Genomic DNA, 20,399 nt, shown 5'->3' with positions numbered 1-20,399 from the left:
ATGAATTCTACATTTGATATGATGAGATCACTATTACCAAGATAAAAATTTTCCTTTTCAATTATTAAGGAAGATGGTGAGAATTGAAATAATTTCGTGGGTAATTACACATCAAAATCCAATTACATTATGACTTTTCAAACACTCATACATGATTTAACTCTACGAAGTTTTTAATATATAAGTTTAAGTTATAAAATTTATATTGTAAGTGTTGGTACAGTTTACAGCAATAAGGAAGACAAGGAGGGCACCATGGTAGTGTTAAGGAGGTCGGTTCACCTTGAGAGGTGGAGAGTCGAAAGAGACAAAATGATAGGCAAAAAGTTAAGGAAAATATTGAAGAGGATAAGTGTTCAAAGCTTGCTAATGAGGCCAAAAGATCCCCTTCTCATCGTTAAAGAGAGTATTTATAAAAGAGTTCCTATTATTTGCTAGTGTGATGTGATAAGTTGTTGCAAAAGGGTTGCCATTAAAGAATGCGTGCAAGACGTGCATAGAGGCCCTATTCTATTATGAGAGTAAAAGGTTGTTATGTTCAGGTGCGGCGTAATGGTCTTTAGAGGCGTATTTACACTTGAAGAGTGTTTACACCTAAAAAGTAAGTCTTTGTAAGGATATTCTCCAAGTAGGTGGATTATCTTAAGAGTGGATTATCTTTAAGAACGGGTGACTTAGGTTTTCCAAAAGAAAATGGATGGTCAAAATCTTCTACCAAGACCGTGAGTCAAACGGAAAGTGGGGATCCATAAAAGCTAGTATAAATAATAAAATAGTTAGGATATTTTCACTTCATAATTTAATGATAGTGCATTAAAACTAAGTTCACAAATATCTATATCAATAACGATAAAAGTAATAATATTGTATTATTATGTTGGAGAAAAGATTGTATGAAACAGGGGCGCCATGTCATCCTGTATCCCTTTCTAATTATTTAATGATAATTCAACAATTTCTCCATGTCATTAATACATAATTTTGGTGAATTTTTTAACCAGAACTATGAACCCTAAACCCTAAACTTGAATTTTAAACCATAAACCTAAACTCAAAACACTGACTAAATCCTCAATCCTAAATCAAAATGTCAAATTCAAGGTTCAGGATTCAAAGTTTTGGGTTTTTGGTTTAGATTTAGGGTTCAAGGTTCGAGTTTGGGTTCGAATTCACAGTTCAAGGTTCAAGTTCGAGTTCACAATTCAAGGTTCAATGTTTAGGGTAAAAATTTTCTAAAATTATGTATCAATGACATAGAAAAAATTATTGAAATATCATTATATTATTGAAAAAAATATTTTTTGAGTTTAAGATTCGAGATTCAAGTTTGGGTTTGAATTTACAGTTCTTGGGTTCGAATTCACAATTTAAGGTTCAGAGTAAATTTTTTTTAAAAATTATAGATCAATGCCATGAAAAAAATATTAAAATATTATTAAATAATAAAAAAATATATAATAGACGTGAAGCTACTCTTTCATAGAACCTTTTCTCTATTATGTTAATGGTAATATATTTTAATATTCAGATATTGGCTTGGTATAAAGAGACGTGGGGGCATGGGCTAATGGGTTCCCTGAATTTTAAAAGCGAACATCAAGGTGGAATCAGTCAAAATGCAAGTGCCAAGCCAAGGACTTAGGAGTAGGACCCGAGAGCGCTGAGCTCAGAAGATGACACGCATTCAATAACAATACTACCTGCCCAGGCCTTTTCAAAATTTTTAAAAGAAAAAAAACCTTCCTAATTTTATCAGTTTTCCGGTTTCCATAAAAGGAAAGCAAACTGCAAACATAAACCCGCCATCTCCCAACAAATGCAATGCGTCCCGCCACTCAGTCGGGCTCAGCTCCACCTGAAGATGAACCTTACAACATAATCCCCCTCCACAACCTCCTCTTCAACCACCCTTCCCTCCGTTTCCCCGAAGTACGTGCCGCTATTGCTGCTCTACGCACCGTCGGAAATCTAAGAATGCCACCTCAGGCTCAACTGCCAACTATGGACCTCCTAGACTGGCTGGCTCTCTTCTTTGGTTTCCAACGCGACAACGTCAAGAACCAGAGGGAACATCTGATCCTCCACCTCGCCAATGCGCAGATGCGCCTCTCCCCTCCTCCCGACAACATTGACGTCCTCGACGTTGGCGTCCTCCGTACTTTCCTCCGAAAACTCCTCAAAAACTACACTAACTGGTGCTCTTATTTGGGCAAGAAATCCAACATATGGTTCAGCCGCAGCTCTCACTCTGATCACCGCCATGACTTACTTTACGTCGGCCTTTATTTGCTGATCTGGGGTGAATCTGCGAATCTCCGTTTTATGCCTGAATGCATTTGCTATATCTTCCATAACATGGCCATGGAATTAAACAGGATTCTCGAAGATTATATCGACCAGAACACCGGTCAGCCTGCTATGCCGTCGACATTGGGAGAAAACGGGTTTTTGAACTGTGTTGTGAAGCCGATATACGAGACAGTAAAGATGGAAGTTGAGTGTAGCAAGAACGGAACGGCACCGCATCATGCTTGGAGGAATTATGATGATTTGAATGAGTACTTTTGGGGTCGGAGATGTTTTCATAAACTCAAGTGGCCGATTGACGCGGGGTGTAAATTTTTTGTTACTTCCAGTAAGAGAAAACGTGTTGGGAAAACTGGGTTCGTGGAGCGAAGGTCGTTTTTCAATATTTACAGGAGTTTTGATAGGCTTTGGGTGATGCTATTTTTGTTTCTTCTGGCGGCGATTCTTGTGGCTTGGGAAGGAGAGGAGTATCCGTGGCAGGCATTGAAAGTTAGGGATGTTCAGGTTAGGATTTTGACAGTGTTCGTTACCTGGAGTGGGTTGAGGTTTCTGCAGGCTTTATTAGATGCAGGGATGCAGTGTCGCCGTGTTTCTTTTGCAAAACTGGGGCTTGGCCTTAGGATGCTGTTAAAGGTGGTGGTAGCTTTGGCCTGGATCATGCTTTTCGCAGTTCTTTATGGAAGGATCTGGGTGCAGAGAAACAAAGATAAAACGTGGAGCGAGGAGGCTAATAGGCGGGTGTTCCTTTGTCTACAAGTTGCATTTGTTTTTGTGTTACCGGAGGTACTAGCGTTGGCTTTGTTTGTGCTTCCTTGGATTAGGAACTTTATCGAGGAGTCGAATTGGATAATATGTTATCTCATGACTTGGTGGTTTCAGAGTAAGAATTTTGTTGGTCGGGGACTGAGGGAAGGGCTCTTTGATAATGTTAGGTATACTCTGTTCTGGGCGGTGCTGTTAGCTACAAAATTTGCCTTTAGTTACTTCTTGCAGATTGAACCCATGATTAAACCGACCAAACAATTAATGGACCTTATGGAGGAGGAATATGACTGGGATGAGCCATATCGTGGCCGTAACAAATTGGCTGTGGGGTTGTTGTGGTTGCCTGTAGTGTTTGTTTACTTGATGGATATCCAGATATGGTATTCAATTTATTCCTCCTTTGTGGGAGCAGGAGTGGGGTTATTCCAGCACTTAGGTGAGATTAGAAACATCCAGCAGTTGAGTTTGAGGTTTCAGTTCTTCGCCAGTGCAATTCAGTTCAATCTGATGCCTGAAGAGCAGTTACTGACTGCCAGAGGATCGTTTAAGGCCAAGATTAAAGATGCTATTCACCGGTTGAAGCTGAGATATGGGTTCGGGAAACCTTATAAGAAGCTTGAATCAAACCAGGTTGGGGCTCACAAGTTTGCCTTGATATGGAATGAGATAATTACCACTTTCAGGGAAGAAGATATTATCTCTGATCTAGAAGTTGAGCTGCTAGAGTTGCCCCATAATGCTTGGAATGTCAGGGTTATCTGCTGGCCATGTTTTTTGCTATGCAATGAGCTGCTGCTTGCTCTCAGCGAGTCAAAAGAGTTGGTCGATGCTCCTGATAAGTTGCTTTGGAGTAAAATATGCAAGAATGAATACAGGCGTTGTGCTGTGATCGAAGCTTATGACAGTGTCAAGCACATGATGTTTGAAATCCTCAATGTCCAGTCTGAGGAGCATTCCATCCTCTCTGCTATGTTTCAAGAAATTGATCATTCTATTGAGATCGAGAAGTTCATCAAGACATTTAAAATGACTGTGCTACCACAGATTCATATGAAGCTGATAAAACTTGTTCAGATATTGACTAAGCCCAAGAAGGATGTGAACCGGGTGGTCAATACCTTGCAGGCCCTTTATGAGATTGTTGTCCGTGATTTTATCAGAGACAAGAGGACAGTTGAACAGCTGAGGGAGGATGGATTAGCACCTCTTGATCCTGCCGTGATGGCAGGACTGCTATTTGGGAATGCTGTTAAGTTGCCAGACCCCAGCAACGAGAAGTTCTATCGGCAGGCTAGGCGATTGCTTACAATTCTTACCTCCAGGGATTCTGTTCAGAATATTCCAGCTAATATTGAGGCTAGACGTAGAATTGCATTCTTTAGCAATTCGCTTTTTATGAAAATGCCTCATGCTCCCCAAGTAGAGAAGATGATGGCCTTTAGTGTCCTCACCCCTTACTACAATGAAGAGGTGCTCTATAACAAAGAACAGCTCGTAACTGAAAACGAAGATGGGATTTCCATCCTATATTATTTGCAGACCATATAGGATGATGAATGGAAAAATTTCATGGAAAGAATGCGGCGAGAGGGAATGGTAAAGGATGAGGAGATATGGACAACCAAGATGAGAGATCTAAGGCTTTGGGCATCTTACAGAGGCCAGACACTTTCGCGCACTGTCAGAGGAATGATGTATTATTTTAGAGCTCTTAAGTTACTGGCTTTCCTTGATTCTGCATCAGAGATGGATATTAAAGAAGGGGTACGGGAGCTTGGTTCTATGGGGAGAGATGTTGGTTTGGATAGTTTAAATCCTGAGAGGTCACCTTCTCCCAGCAGTTTAAGCAGGGCAAGTACAGGTTTCTTATTCAAAGGCCATGAGCAGGTAACCTCTTCGATGAAATACACGTCTGTGATTGCCTGCCAGATTTATGGGGCTCAGAAGGCCAAGAAGGATCCACGTGCTGAGGAAATCCTATATCTGATGAAACACAATGAAGCCCTTCGAGTTGCCTATGTTGATGAAGTTTCCACAGGGAGGGATGAGAAAGAGTATTACTCTGTTCTTGTGAAATACGATCAGCAATTACAGAAGGAGGTGGAGATTTATCGTGTCAAATTGCCTGGTCCATTGAGGCTTGGAGAGGGCAAACCGGAGAATCAAAACCATGCCCTTATCTTCACCCGTGGTGATGCTGTTCAAACTATTGATATGAACCAAGACAGCTATTTTGAGGAGGCACTGAAAATACGCAATCTCTTGGAGGAATATGGGCGATACTATGGGATACGAAAGCCAACAATCTTGGGTGTCAGGGAACATATTTTTACCGGATCTGTTTCATCACTTGCTTGGTTTATGTCAGCTCAAGAAACAAGTTTTGTCACTTTGGGACAGCGTGTCTTGGCAAATCCTCTGAAAATTCGAATGCATTATGGCCATCCAGATATCTTTGACAGGTTTTGGTTTTTGACTCGTGGTGGGATCAGTAAAGCTTCCAGAGTAATTAATATTAGTGAGGACATTTTTGCTGGCTTTAATTGTACTTTGCGAGGTGGCAATGTCACACATCATGAATACATCCAGGTCGGCAAAGGAAGGGATGTTGGGTTGAATCAAATATCTATGTTTGAAGCCAAGGTTGCTAGTGGGAATGGTGAGCAAGTTCTCAGTAGAGATGTCTATCGGCTAGGTCATAGACTGGACTTCTTCCGGATGTTATCATTCTTTTATACTACAGTAGGCTTTTTCTTCAATACGATGATGGTCGTTCTTACTGTATATGTTTTTCTGTGGAGCCGACTTTATCTAGCTCTTAGCGGTGTTGAGAAGGCTGCCCTGGCTAACAGCAACAATAATAAAGCTCTTGGTGCCATCTTGAATCAACAATTTATCATCCAACTTGGACTTTTTACTGCCCTTCCAATGATAGTGGAGAATTCCCTTGAACATGGATTCCTTCAAGCTATCTGGGATTTCTTGACAATGCAGCTTCAACTTTCATCTGTTTTCTACACATTTTCCATGGGAACCCGCACTCATTTCTTTGGCCGGACTGTCCTTCATGGTGGTGCCAAGTACCGGGCAACTGGCCGCGGTTTTGTTGTGCAGCACAAGAGTTTTTCAGAAAATTACAGGTTGTATGCTCGCAGCCATTTTATAAAGGCTATTGAGCTTGGTCTAATACTTACAGTTTATGCTCTTACAGTCCTTTAGCTAAGGACACACTTGTTTACATAGCTATGACTATCTCCAGTTGGTTTCTGGTCATATCATGGATTATGGCACCCTTTGTATTCAATCCTTCTGGTTTTGATTGGTTAAAGACTGTTTATGACTTTGATGAATTTATGAACTGGATATGGTACGATGGTAGTCTGTTTGCAAAGGCTGAACAGAGCTGGGAGAGATGGTGGTATGAGGAGCAGGAACATCTAAGGACAACTAGCCCCTGGGGAAAGCGAGTAGAGATACTTTTAGACCTTCGATTCTTCTTTTTCCAGTATGGAATTGTACACCATCTAGGTATTGCTGCTAATAGTACTAGTTTTGTTGTATACTTACTGTCTTGGATATACATTTTTGTGGCATTTGGAATTTTTCTGCTTATCTCATATGCTCGGGACAAATATGCAGCTAAGGAACACATATATTTTCGGCTTGTTCAGTTCCTTGTAACCATTGTTGGAATCCTTGTTATTGTTGTGCTGCTTCAGTTTACGGCATTTAAATTTTCTGACGTTTTCACCAGTTTATTGGCTTTTATTCCCACTGGCTGGGGACTTCTATCTATTGCGCAAGTACTTCGGCCCTTAGTGCAGTCGACCAGGCTTTGGGATTCAGTGGTTTATGTGGCTCGGCTATATGATATACTGTTTGGCGTTATTGTTATGGCCCCAGTGGCATTTTTGTCTTGGATGCCTGGATGTCAGTCAATGCAGACAAGAATCTTATTTAATGAAGCATTTAGCAGGGGTTTAAGGATCTTCCAGATTGTTACCGGGAAAAAATCCGGGGACATATAATTTGTGGTAATTTATCAGCACTTACTAGTCTGGTTCATGGTTTGCTTTTGCCCTGACATATTTTAATTATTCTGCTACCTGGTTATTTACTTCCTTTCTATTAACTGTTTTTAGAACTCTGAATTCTAGTGAACTGTCTAATTTGTTAACTTTCACTGTTATTATGTATATTAGCCATGGCTTTTGCTCTTGTATTCTCCTCAAGTTGGTTCTAATTATAGGACTTGGAAGTTTTGATAGCCAACCTATTTTGGTCTTCTTGGTTCATATTCATGTTCACCCTCTTAGTTTCATACTTTGATTTATTGGAATTAGTTGGGTTATGTTTTGAATTTGACTGATTATAACGGTGCAGGTAATGTTTTATTGGAGATGAGGGGTTTCCAGAGTTTTAGGTGTTTCGTTCTTGTGGCGAGTAGTAAAGTTTTTGCAGCCTTTTTGCTATTAAAATTCTACTGTATGATTCCTGGCCATGCATTGCCTTTGTAGAAGGAATCTTAAGAGTCTGAAATGAAATAGTGTGGCTTTGCATAATAATGCAATTGTCTTTCAAGTTTACCAGGCCATGGGGCTATTGGGGGATGGTTGACCAGTTAAAAAGTAAGTTTTGGAAGAAATTGTGATGGATGCTTGTTGAAGTTGCTATTTCCACTGGATATCCTTTATAAACAAATGAGCCTGCAGCGATTTATTTGAATTGCTTGTGAATGGTTTTTAGATGGAATTTTGAAGACTCAGTGATGCTACGATTGCCGAATTTGCCGTGTTCAGCATGAAATCTTTATGTTCAAGTTGATTGGCAACATTTCTGTTTTGAAATGTGGTCGCCATTAGTTCCACTTTGAACTAGAGTTGCTTCTTAATTGCCAGCTTCTAGTTCTTCAGTTTTGAAAGGGAGTATAGCTTTAGTGGTTGTGTTGATTGTAAGGTGGTAGAAATTGTTTGTTATTCTTTTATCAGAACAAAAAATGCAGCTATTTGTTTATTCATATCATGTTTCATTTAAGTACTTCTTGATCTGTCTTAACGAGACATTGAAATAATTGCATCATCTACTTGACAAACAAAGCATTCAGCATGAATTTTGAACCCTAGCAATTCCTAGAATTCTTCCTAAAACTATACCGTTGGTTGGAAAATGTAATTTCAAGTATGGTGATGAGAAAGAAAAAACAATAAAAATAAAAAATGGTTATACAAGTGAGGTTTCTCACCTAGTATCTCTAGGAACACAGTTGTTTCAAGTTACCAGTTTGTTGATTAAGTCCTTGAATTCTGGCCAATCTGCAGGACTGTTGTATTGTGAGTTTGTGAATAGATGGGGTTTCCCACGGCACAAGCCCGAAATCATCGTTGTACTCTTCCATTCCTTCAACAAGGAATTGCCAGACTAAAGCACCCACCCCAGACCCTTTCTTCTTAGCAGATTTATAGATGAGGTCTAAAATAGTCCTATAAAACTGCTCTCTCTGGGATGCCTGGACGTCTTTGTTCTGATTTGACAAGCCGTATTCTGTGAACATAACAGGCTTCTTCAGTTCTTTGTCACAATCTTCAATGTGCGACCGCACCCACTTGGAAACATACCTTTGTTTTTCTTAAAATCCTAGATCATGAAACCTGCCAAACAAGATTAGATTAACCATGGAGATGCTTATTGAAGAAATAAGAGAAAAACTAGACCTCAGGCAATTCAAACAAATATCAGTAAACAGTTTTTTTTTATCAAACTATGGATAATAGCCAATTTGTAAAATGAAAAATTTCAAGCAAAGTTCATTTGTAAAAGGCAGGAATGAAACTAGCTTCACAAACTTGATAGACTTGATAGCTCATACATAGCCATCAAGGTTTATCATTATCCATGCTTTAGCACCCTATATGATAATAATCCAGGCTTCATTCTGTAATCTGGTACCACAGATTTATATAATAGATTCTTCTTTTGCATGCATACTGAAACCTTTTCGATTTTTGTAAATAGTTAGTGAATGGTGCTTACCAATGGTCAGGATATATATGAACAAAGGTAAAATCGACATTTGTAATGTTGGAGTTGCGGACAAAATCAGATCCAAGGGTTGATGCCCACTCCCCTGGATTCAGAGCTGACTTCTTGGGGCTTTTAGGACCATAGAATCCTTCCAGACCAATGGTCAATAGATGATTTTTGTCTATTGATTTTATAAAACCTGTCATCTCTTCTATCCATTCCTGCAATTGTCATAAAAAGCTTTTATAGGCCTCTGTTCTTCCAAAGAAGAAGATAAAATTATGTAGTAAAGAAAATGAAGTTGTGTTTCAGTTTCAAGGAAGTCCCTAGAGTTGAGCTTTGCCCTCTCTTTTTTTGTTACTTGATAGTGTAAGATGTCATAACTTACTTGAAGAGTATCCCCAGAAGGATCAGACATGCAACGGGGTTCGTTTATTAACTCCCAAGCAAAGATGGTTGGATCATTCCGATATTCAATTCCAGTGATGGTGTTCTTCCTTGTTAGGACAGTCTGGGGAAATGAAATAGATCAAGTAAGAAAGCATTGCAGCTTAGAAGAAACTATATTTTCCTCTCAAATTTCATAGCACACCATTAGTTGCCCTATTTCTCAACCTTATTCCCGAAGAACCATATCTCTGCTTGTTGAGAGTTGGTCAGCTCTTTTGGGATTAGTCTTCGAAGTGTCATCTGTCACACAGTTGGTCGGACCTCAACAACCAAAAGTATTGTCCCTGGAAGGGTTTTGTCTCCTGTGCTCTGCCATTCTCCCAACATGTGACCTATATGCCATAGGTCAGGGGGCCAAACACTCTACCAAGGATGAGGCGCTCATGTCGCCTCTTGGTGGGTGACCTGGCTCTGTGAACCAGTCCCTTGGGGTAGCCGTTCATGGCACATTGGCTCTCGACAAAGCACAGGAGACAAGAGCCTCTTCAGGAGACAAAACTCTCCTTGAGAGACAATAACTTCAGTTGTTGGGGGACCGGGTCGGCTACCTACTGGACAATACTTTGAAGACTTCTCCGAAGGAACGGACCCTCAACACTGCTATATACTTACATAGGTAGAAACAAGACCCAGGGATGACCATGTTTACAACAAGGAGACTTTTTTCTGAAAATTATACAGATACTCCGCCATATATACTCCCATCTATTTTCTTTCCACCATATGCTTGCAAGTTATTTACTAAGCTAAGAAGCAACCTAATCCCATGTCGACTTGCTTCCCCTATGACATAATCCAAGGCCTGCCATAATTGCCAAAATGTAAAGTTGCTGATCATCATGGATTGAAAGAAAAAAGCGTAGATGATTAAAAATACCTGGAAAACTCTCTCATCAAACTGGCCAGGGGAAATCTGGAGAGCATCATACCCTCCATCATTTAAGGCCCAAGTTCTACAAACAGTGAGACCCATCTTTGCACCAGCTTGCAGCATTGCACTCACCCTACGCCTGCTATTTTCATCCATTGAATGAGCCATTAACCAGTATGAATTCCATCCATTTACATATAACGGTTTACCATCCAAAATGAAGCGACTCCCATTCCTTTCCACAAAACTTAAACTTAGTCCCTTAGGGAGACTACTAAGCTTCAAGTCGCCAAAAGACATGTAAATAAAAGCCACACATGAAGCAAATCCAAGAATTGGGTACAATACCCCATTTCCACCCATCGTCTTTCTATATAATGTAAGCAACCTGAATGCAGAAATTGCTTATTTAGGTACCCTTTTGGCTCTAACTCTAATTAAAACAAAGTTCAAAAGTTGAGAGAGTACGGTACCTTAGAATCAAATGAGAGTGCAGATCCCTCTTCATAACAAGTTGAGTGAAAGAAAGACAGATGGATTTGAAAGTTGCAAGTCTTTCAGTATAGGAAGTGATAATTTTATAGCAGAAAACGATGCAAGGAATTACAAGCAAGGCTGAGAAGAGAAAAAAAAACTGAACAAGAATAAGGCAAAGAAAGAAGATCAATGAGAGAGAGAGGAGGTGGAGGAAGAGTGTGGGTATTAGGTTCCTTGGTAGGTGGTTAAAATCAGATGAGATGGAGACGTATGCAACTGTACTGTCCACCTGATTTCCACACCTAAACTACTTAACTGAAGCAAGTCTCTCCATGGGCCCTGTCTCTTGACCTTCTTGTCTGCCTCCATACCAAATTAGCTACCTGTAAACAAAACAAAATAATAATATCATCATTATGATATAATGTGATCTGATACAGACAGTCCAAGGCAGTCTCGGCTTTCGGGAAACTTATTGTAAAGGGTTTACCAAATGAAGAGCGGTTGTGATTGCCCAATGACTAAATAAATCAAATTTAGTAGGTTAACATAGTGACAGAAATAATAAATAATTTCACACTCCATCATGTCATGTGCGGTGCCGATGCAATGAGAACTTGGATTCTCTAGTCTCCACTACACTGTGGTCTCTTGGCCTTTTCTTTTTTCTTTTCTTTTTGAATTTATTTGTTTGCTTCCATTGGGCACGCCCATTTTAATATGATAGAAAATTCTTACTAAGAACGCATCCACGTGCATTACTTTAATAACTTTTTATTATTTTTATGAATATAAATATGGTTATATATCTACTTTTAAGCTTTCTAGTTAGAATAGGCAATCACCATAAAGAAACTGGTTATACATAACCCCCTCATTTCTTCTTAACATAGCTCGAACATAAATTTCGGAGGATTTACACAATCTATATGTATTAGAAGAACTTATGATAATATTTATCATTTCTTCACATTCAATAGATTCTGACTGATTTCATCCAAGTCACGAACAATGTCCTAAGTTAACACACGTTGCTTTATTATCATTGTACCCAAAGGAAAAGAACTCAAGTGGCTGGAAACCATGCCTAGTCTCCATTCTTCAATAAATAACTTTATATCTAATCCTAACTCTGTTAGGGCTTCACCCCATTCACTCTTCCAAATCCTAAGTTTAATTCGCACCCTCGCGATGTGAAGCGCCAACATAGGCCACCCAAATATTTGTACTCTAACAATTAATGTTGTACATGGGAACAAGTAAAAAGTCATATCTTTACCCTTTAAAAGAGTATAGTCACGTGGAGTGAAACGGTTGAATCGCTCTTTATTATTCAAATTGAAGTATACTTGAGGAGCAAGGCTTAGATAACATGATAGAGGCTTGTCATCGGTCTTACTTGTTGGGGGGATTTTTTTACTAAAATAAGACAAAAAAATTAAAAATATATATTAAAATAATACAACAAAAAAATTATGTACCAAAATGGTACATTTAGGGTGGTGCCGCCTATGGCAGTGGTGTGACCACCTTACCTTTGACATCATTCTGTCATTTTCTGCTAAAAAAATTTTATGTCTAAAAAAAACACAAAAATTTAAAAAAAAAAAGGAATGGAGGGGGTGCCAGAAGCGGCACCGGTTGTGCCTCTGGCAGAGGCGGCACTTAACCAATATAAGAGCTGAAGCAGCAACTCCAGAAGCATGAAGTAGCAGCAAGGAGAAGAAGAGAAAAAGAAAGAAAAGGAGAAGAGAAGAAAAAGAAGGAGAAGGAAAAAAAAGAAAAGAAAATGTATAATTTTTTGTAAAATAATGGATTTTATATTGTTATTGTGTTTTTGTTGTTATTATTATTGTTGATTATTATTGTTTTTTGTTGTTAGTTATTATTGTTAGTTATTATTATTGTTAGTAAAAAACCTTATTATTATTGTTAGTAAAAAACCTTCTTATTATTGTTAGTTATTATTATTGTTAGTAAAAAACTATTATTAGGATTGTTGGTTGTTATTGTTAGTAAAAAATCCTAATTATTTTAGTTATTATTATTGTTGATTTATATTAATTTTGTAAAAAAACCCTAAAAAGCCTATTTATGTTATGTAAAGAATGTTTTATTTTTTTATATAATTTATTTGTTATATGTGTTTTAGGTTGATTAGATAATATTTATGAAATTTATTTAGCATGTTATAGATATTGCTAGAAATGACAGCATATTTGGTATTGCCTGATGAGATAATAACTTCAACACAAAGGGAGAAAGTTGATAATATGATGAGAGAAGTGCAAGATTATAGAATCAAACCAAAAGAAGACATTGTTCAACACGTTATCACAGTAAATAAAAAGATGCAAGAAGTGTTGTGGAAGGGTCATGAAATGATTAGAAAGAATAAAGTGCAATACTTAACCCTTAGAGGGACATTAATAGAACGGGGCTATCAAATCATTTTAGACCAACTTGGAAGAAATTGGTACCACAAACCTATTGGAATCTAATTATATGCTTCGTAAAGTTTATAATCTCTTATGGAGCAAGGAAAATAGCGAGACAAAGTATAGATTCACGAAAGTTGACTGAGAAGCAAAATGTGATTAGCATACCATGGATGGATAAATTAGATGTTAAGAAATTACCAAGAGAATTTCTAATTTCAATACCCGTTTTAAAGATTGAAAAGGAAGAAGATCCTGAGGAATTACCAAATTGGATTGTAGAAGATGAATATGAAGAGAATCAAGAATATTTAAATTGGATTGTACAATATTTCTCAGAGGAAGATATAAGGTCAGAGATGGAAGAAAACGTAGAACTGAATTTAAATGGCTAAATATAAAGATAAATGTTGTTCATGTACAAAATGAGAACTAAAAAAGTATGAGCTTATGAATGAAAAAAATTGCATATTGATTAATTAAAATTTTTATTTAAGTAATTTATTTGCTGTTCAAAATTGTTTTAAAAAATTTTGTTTATTTTTTAACAGATTGAGCATTGAAGATGGATAATCAGTTTTTCGTATGCGTTTATTTCGATGGAATCATCTTGACAACAACCGTTGGATGCATATTTGAATGTCGGCAACAAATAGCAATGAGATTTAATAGAAATGTCTTGTTGGATGATATGAAGGGAATGATTAACGCAAAAATTGTTAGACGTTGTGGGAGAAGGATCTCGAAACTTTTCTACAAGTTTCCAGTTTCGACAGATCCCATCAAATTCACCGAAATGAAACTTGTAGACAACGAAGACGTGGAGACAATGATCACTATTTACTGTGGAAATGGGAGTGACAAAAATACACCGATTCACTTATTAGCTGAGTTAGCCGATACGGAGCAAAATGAAGATCTCACTGCATATGGTGAACAAAATAGAGCTCAAGAACCGTGCATGGTAGCTCCAATATCATACATTGATAGTGAATTGACTATACATGGGACCGATATCGATCTTAATGTTACACCCGATATTGATGTGGTTGAAAATGATGGATACAATAGTAGTGATCTTTTTGATCAAGAGGTCGATAATGATAGTGATCTCGATATAGACAATGTCCTCGATGATATTGACGATGAAGACGTGAATGATGATGAAAAATTAACGCATCTTCGGTCGGGAACCAGATGCGACGTATTGTGATACACAACAATCCTGGGCCACACATGTCGCTCATAGACCCTGACGCGGTACATGCAGCTGAGTTACCAGAGTACCCTGAAATACTTCCTGCTCACCAGCTGGCCATAAATTCTGATCCTGAGGAGTTATTCTTAGGCCAGAGATTCGAAAGTAAATAAGAGTGTGTATTTGCTATTAAGCGGTATAGCATGAATATATTGGTGGATTACAAAGTTGCAGTACCTAAACCAACATTATATATCAGGGAGTGTTGGAAGTCGGCGGAAGGCTACAATTGGAAAGTACGAGCTGCATTTATTCAAAATTCACAGATGTGGGAGATACACAATTTTTTTGGGCCTCACACATGTATATCAACACGTATGACAGAAGATCATCGAAAACTTGATTCTAAAACTATCTGTACATGTATCATGCCAATAGTGAAGGACATGCCGACCATTAAAGTTTCAGTACTGATTGCCGAAATGCAGACACGATTTTAGTATCGAGTATCATATCGAAAGGCATGGATAGCTAAATAGATGGCAATGGAGTAATTGTATGGGGATTTTGATGTGTCATATAACGAGCTACAAGGATGGATAGTCGCTATGCGAGAGTACGTACCGGGAATTGTTATTAAGTTACAGACACGACCTTATTACTGCCCGAATGACCAACTACAGCCGGGAAAAAGAATTTTCATTAGATGTTCTGGACGTTTAATCTATGTGTGCTCGCATTTCCTTACTGCAAGCCGTTTGTGCAAGTGGATGGGACCTGGCTATATGAAAAATATACACAGATCTTACTTCTTGTGGTTGCTCAAGACGGAAACAGGAACGTGCTCCCGATAGCATTTGCCATTGTAGATAAGGAGAACATGGAATCGTGGGAATTCTTCCTTACCAACCTGCGAATGTATGTTATTAGCAACGATAATATTTGCATTATCTCCAATAGAGGGAAACAATTAATTACCGCCATTAGGCATTCCGGTATACCATGGAGATCCATTTACTGCATCTGACACATCGCGGCTAAGTTCCATCGAGATTATAAGAATGCAGATTGGAAGAGACAAGTTGTGAAAATGGGTAACTGATTGCCTTATCTTTTCAATATAAGTTTTAATGTTTTAGGGCAATACTGTAACTTATATTTTCTTAATACATATACAGCGCACAAGCTAGAGCCACATATTTTTCGCCAAAGAATGACTCAAGTTGAGAGTGACATGGAAGGTAAAATGAACACATCTTTTCGACAGTGGTTAATGGGCTTAAAGTTTTGACTAGGGCTTTCGTTATGGTCAAATGACCACAAACTTAGTGGAGGAGGTCAATGCTATGTTGTTGAAAACACGACATCTTTTGATATCATTTGTCTTCTCAGCTACATTCTACAGGTTGGGTATCTTGATGCCAAGAATGGGTCAACACCAAGTTAACCAAATGGAGGCAAGACACGTGTTTTTTGAAGATGTAAAGGATGCAATGGTTGCAAACCGTTGGATGGCAAGGTCGATGAATATAGTAATATATTCACGATGCCTTGAAACATTTTGAGTTACGGAGACCATTGGTCGTCGACCCGGTATACCACCTAGGTTCTATAGAGTTGATCTCCGAAACAGATAGTGCGATTGCAGGAGGCTCTAAACACTTCATTATCTATGTGCGCATGTCGTGGCAACGTGTGCTAAAGTGAACCTTAATGTTGAACAATTTACCGATGATGTGTACACACTCGAACGCATGTTACGTGTTTGGGAAAATGAGTTCCCCATCCTGCCTGACCTGTCTACGTGAGAGGTGCCTCCGATGACTTTCAAGCTTGTCCCAGACAGAGGGCTACGCAGGAATCCGAGAGGTCGCCCGCAATCATCTAGAATCCGTAATGAAATAGACATTAAGGAGAAATCTGATGGTAAGCGTTGTGGATTATGCAAGTTAGCTGGTCATAATCGGAGAAAATATCCGCAACGAAACTATCATGCTGGACAATCGTCACGATCGGGTAGGAATTGAGCTTATGTTGTAATGTATTTAATTTATATAAAAAAATTATATTACAAAGTTTGTTCCAATTAGATTAATGTTGTAATGTATTTAATTAATGTTCCAATTAGATTAATGTATTTAATTAGATTAATGTTGTAATGTATTTAAAGTTTGTTCCAATTTATATTAGTAAGACTAAGTTTGTTACAAGTTTTAGTGTTTTGATGTTCAAAATGCCCAAATTAATCTAATTTACCTTATGGTCAAATTTTATTTCACTTTTCAAAGCTCCAAGTAATCTAATTAAATATATACAAAAAAATAAAAACTTTTTAATATCAAAACCCAAGAAACCCCTAAAATTGATGGTTCGATGGTGTGGTCCTAGGGGTATATTTTTGCGAAGGTCGACGTTCACGTTGTGGGTGATTGTGACGACCAACATCTTCTTTAGTCACAGGTTAGGGTGTCTGATACATTGAAGAAAAATCATATGGCTCGAATGGCATCGATGAACTTGAGCCGGGAGGTGTGTCATGCTGTGGTGGATACAACTCAAGAGGAGTGGAGTACTGCGGTAGATACGGGTTGGGGGTAGTGCTGTACTGTGGTGGATACGGGCCGGGGCTAGTGGAGTACTGCGGTGGATACGAGCTGGGAGAAGTGCTGTGCTGCGGTGGATATGACCCAAAGATATCAAACCCGTATTAGTATCCGCCCCCTGACTAGCCCGAGAAATAACCATTGCCCAGCAAATCCGGATGATAAGAAGTATCAGCCGAATGTGAATGCGATCGCTTGGACTTGGCCTTCGGTTGTAGCTCTGGCTCTGGCTTAGGCTCAGGATCTGGCTATGGCTCCGGCTCTATATCGGCCACTGGCTTGTATACCCCAGGTCGCTGCATGTGCGGGGGTACTACAGTCAAATGCCCACCAAGTAAATATGGCTTTCCTATACTAAAGTACCATTGTTTACTCGAACGATGGTTGCAAATCAGAAGACATATCCATCTGAGGTCTTCGAGCCATCCGATTATCCCACACCGCAATATATTTTCGGTGCACATCCCCCCAATGACTCCATGTTTTCTGCTCTTGTTGATGTTGTGAACCTTCCCCACCTGCATTAGCGGATTCGGGATATACTGGATGCAACCAAACTATCATAGTACTCGATCCCCGTGGTACCACTCGACTACATTGAAATTGATAATTGGTGCGTTAGTACACCACAATTGAGAATCAACGTAGGCAGACGAGGGTATAATAGCTGCAATTTTCGGTCTACGATGTGGCATCCATATAAACTACATGATTAATACCATGGTTAAAATTTAAAACAGTTCGAGTAAGATATACAAAGTAATTACATGTCATGAATATTGGAAAAGCTTACCCATTCTCCGGCATGTTGTTCAATCATCAGATGATATATCGAGACAGTGTATGACCTCCCGATACCCAGATAAATACTCCATCTACAAAAATATTTTTTAAGTAAATATAGTATCATTAGAATAGTATCATTATAAAGAAATTGTCAATTAATAACAAGTTAAATTTTATCACCTGTTAACTAGTGGAAATACGTATGGTTGGTGACTAATTGATGCCAAGAATGACATCCGATAAAGAGCCCATGACTGCAACAATACTAGGCATTCGCCTAGGTCTACGGCATCAGGCTTTGTCGTCTGACAAAGGTCACGATACAACATAGCCAGAACTGTGGAACCTCAACTATATGAGCGAACATTACGCAAATTAGCTAATAGAGATAAATACTGGAGATGAACCCTGTTGTTGTTTGCATTGGGCATCATTACACCCCCTATAATATGCATAATGTACGCTCGAGCTGCACACATCAACTCTTCTTTAGTGGCATTAACTGATAAATGCTCAAAATTTGCTTTCAGCTATGTAAATTTCAAATTCGAAAAATTGGACTCATCATCGCCAAGCGAGGCTCTTAGTAGGCTATAACAAAGTCCAGCCGGCTCAGCTATCGCACTTACGCCCGTTACGACACTCCCGTTGATTGGAAGCCCAAAGTGCAATACAACATCCTCCAGAGTGATAGTGCACTCCCCACACGGTAAATGAAAAGTGTAGGTCTCCGGGCGCCAACGCTCGACCAATACGGATATTAAATCATACCGCAAATCGAACGTTTGGGTCAATGCTGCTGACCCGAATCCAGTTAGCTCCAAGTAGGGCATCAGTCGTGCATCCGGGGAATATCCTAAACCATTCACTCGGCCCCTTAATGTGCGGTACGTGCCCTGACAGTGTTAAATTGCAGAAAATAGTTATAATAACATAATTTATTTCCTTAAATTACGTAGATCTTTTTTTTAATGGAACTCGTGATTAACAAATAACAATATATTACCATATTATTAACTGTGTCAGATATATGAGGATATTTCCCAATCAATGAAGCCATTGCGATGCTTGCAATTTCAAAAGAAATTTCGGTTATTAATTTTAATGTTTGATGGATTTTAAATATTTATCAGAATAACTAAATTCTATATATTGCTTTTAATTACAAAAAAAATACCAAACAGTTTTTTCGACAACATATTTTTTATATACTACATTAAAAAATAAATATATCCAACTCAAATACAAATATTATTATTATTTTAAAATGATAATAAGTAAAATATTTCGATTTAAATTATAATATATATATAATATACCCTGCATGTAGTTCAATATTTTTTAAATTAATTTTTATTTAATAATAATGTGAGTGATGCAATAATAATTTAAAAACATGATAAGTAGATCAATACTATATTAAAATATATTATAATATGTAATTAAATTCCTTGAGAAATAAAAAAAGATGGGAAAACAAAGAGGGGTTATGTTGCAATATTCTTAATTTTTTTGTTCGGTGATTTTGGCTATTTGTTTGTATTTTTTTATTCTCAGATTTTATTTTTTAAAATATACTATTTTCGTATTTTATTTTTTATATTATTTTAATACATAATGTTTCAAATGTATTATTTTAGTATTTTTTATATTAATTTAGTAAAAAATCCTGATTTTGGCATTTTGTTTGTATTTTTTTCGGATTTTATTTTCTAAAATATACTATTTTCGTATTTTATTTTTTATATTATTTTAGTACATAATGTTTCAAATGTATTATTTTAGCTTTTTTTATATTAATTTAGTAAAAACCCCTGAATCTTGTATATTTGTTTGTATTTTTTATTCTCTGATTTTATTTTTTAAAATATACTATTTTCGTATTTTATTTTTTATATTATTTTAGTAACAAATGTATTATTTTAGTGTTTTTTATATTAATTTAGTAAAAAATTCTGATTTTGGCTATTTGTTTATATTTTATTATTCTCGAATTTTATTTTTTAAAATATACTATTTTCGCATTTTATTTTTTATTATTTTAGTACATAATGTTTCAAATGTATTATTTTAGTGTTTTTTTTATATTAATTTAGTAAAAAACACTGATTTTGGCCCTTTATTTGTATTTTTTATTTTTGAATTTTATATTTTAAAATATATTATTTTTGTATTTTCTTTTTATATTCTTTTAGTAAAAAACTCGCCAGCACCACTTTCCCTAAAAAATTATTTTTTTTGTATTTTATTTCTTTTTGTATTTTATTTTTTCATTAAGATATTTTTTAATATTTTATTTTTTATACTATTTTTGTAAAAAACCACATCACATAAAAAAATAAAAAAAATATAATCATAATATAAATTATGAATGAATGAAAACATAAAATAAATACAAACATACCTTAATATCTCTTTTTAACTAAACAATACCTTGAAAAAAAATAAATTTAAAAATTAAATCTGAATTAAATCAAAATCAA

At 37.1% G+C, this 20,399-nt stretch overlaps 1 non-coding gene and 2 pseudogenes across 1 annotated transcript; 2 read left to right on the top strand and 1 right to left on the bottom strand.

Moving 5' to 3' along the window:
• The first annotated feature begins 1,701 nt into the window (after window positions 1–1,701).
• LOC107894166 (callose synthase 12-like) lies at window positions 1,702–8,089 on the top strand (annotated as a pseudogene).
• Window positions 4,751–4,831, top strand: LOC121212989 (small nucleolar RNA J33). The gene has a single exon (XR_005908356.1). It is a non-coding gene; the product is annotated as a small nucleolar RNA J33 (small nucleolar RNA).
• A 170-nt stretch (window positions 8,090–8,259) lies between the features above and the next one.
• On the bottom strand, window positions 8,260–11,267 carry LOC107894167 (mannan endo-1,4-beta-mannosidase 2-like; annotated as a pseudogene).
• Between the last annotated feature and the right edge of the window lie 9,132 nt (window positions 11,268–20,399).

This window comes from Gossypium hirsutum, chromosome A13, assembly GCF_007990345.1.
Source record: "Gossypium hirsutum isolate 1008001.06 chromosome A13, Gossypium_hirsutum_v2.1, whole genome shotgun sequence".
NCBI classification, from domain to species: Eukaryota; Viridiplantae; Streptophyta; class Magnoliopsida; order Malvales; family Malvaceae; genus Gossypium; species Gossypium hirsutum.
Note: the sequence above shows the minus strand (reverse complement) of the source record. Positions and strands in the feature narration are given on the sequence as shown.